The 1,517-nt window shown below is 44.4% G+C and overlaps 1 pseudogene; it reads right to left on the bottom strand.

The window, feature by feature from the left end:
• Positions 1-628: 628 nt before the first annotated feature.
• On the bottom strand, positions 629-755 carry LOC119327180 (annotated as a pseudogene).
• Between the last annotated feature and the right edge of the window lie 762 nt (positions 756-1,517).

Raw genomic sequence — 1,517 nt, 5'->3', positions numbered from 1 at the left:
AATCAGTCTCCGTACACATTTACCTTACTGAACATACTTGTTCAGCCACTAGTTCCTTGCCATCTTGGTCAATTTTCTCTCCCTGTTCAGTAGTGAAACATCTCATTGCTACTGTCACTCTCAGTATGGATAATTTCAGACGATCATTCACTGGACTTGTAATAAGAGAATCGCTAACTGCTTCTTGATTAGTTTGCACATGTGGATACAGTGTGACACGTCGTGTCGGGTGAAGGCTCCAAATCAGTCTCGACGACAACCAAGCCAAGCATGTGATCCATGGACCGGTAAACTGTTGTATAAATGCTTAAACCGTGAAGCAAAATCTTTCAGCGATCGAGCTCCTAGAACAGGTGAGTTGGCTTCTGTTAACTTTCAGATATTTTTGCAGTGACTAGCACTACTACCACTACTACTAATACTATACTTTGAACTGGACCATACATTTGTTCAGATGTGTGATTAAGGAGGGAGATTTGTTGGTTAAACAAGTTCAAAAGAAATGAAAAAGTACGTGCATTCCAGATCCATTGTAGAACTGAATCATGCATAGTTTCGAAGAGAATCGGTTGCCACAAGGTAAAAAGAGTTGACGGAAGGAGTTGCAAAAAACAAAAAGATTTTGTGTAGTCTGTCAGACAACCTCTGAGCTTAGAGGTCAGAATGCATCAACCAGACTGAAGTGCTTGCCTCCTTATTGGTAAAGGATGCAGTGGGACGAGCATGTAGAACAGATCCTGTTCAAGTAAGGTCGTGCTACAACAACCCCGCCTCACCTCATAAACTGATCCAGTGTCGCTTAAACTAGCGAGGTGGGACTAATTAGTGAGTAGACATGCAGTGCTAAGCCTCCTCTAGCAGAGCTAGGAAGAAGGGTTGTGGCCCATGTAGGTGGGCACGAGCAAAGCCCAGCCCACCAGAGTAATGTTCAACTCTAAAGATTTTGAACTGATTTAAATATCTGACAAATGCTGCATAGAACATAATTTTGAACAATGCTTATTTTAATATACTAGTTAAATGCCCGTGTGTTGCAACGGGAAAACATTAGTCATGTGAAACATCATTCACATCCGGCCAATTCTTACATGGCATTTGGTTTTCTTTTGTGAGCATATACGTTTAGAGTTTGGCGCATCTTAAGATAGTGTAAGGCGGAAGTGATTAATACACACTCCCTCCGTTCCTAAATAGATGACCCAACTTTGTACTAACTAGTACAAAGTTGGGTCATCTATTTAGGAACGGAGGGAGTATGTATCTTCCTCCCGAACCCAGCTCACCTAGCGCATCCCCATCCTTTCCCCGTTTCCAGGAGCGCACAACAATCCCTCAAAATCCCCTAAAAAAGAAACAATCCATAAAAAAAAGCAGCGCACAACATCCTCTCGGCCTCTCCCCATCTCAGCCGCTGACCAGGGAGAGGGAGGGGGGCACCACCAGCCATCATAGCGACCTGCCCTCCGAGGAGCAGCCGCCGCCCGCCGGGATCTGGCGTGGGCTTAAGTTGTCATCTC

This window comes from Triticum dicoccoides, chromosome 6B (genome assembly GCF_002162155.2).
Source record: "Triticum dicoccoides isolate Atlit2015 ecotype Zavitan chromosome 6B, WEW_v2.0, whole genome shotgun sequence".
Taxonomy (NCBI): domain Eukaryota; kingdom Viridiplantae; phylum Streptophyta; class Magnoliopsida; order Poales; family Poaceae; genus Triticum; species Triticum dicoccoides.
This window is presented reverse-complemented; position numbering and strand designations above follow the sequence as displayed.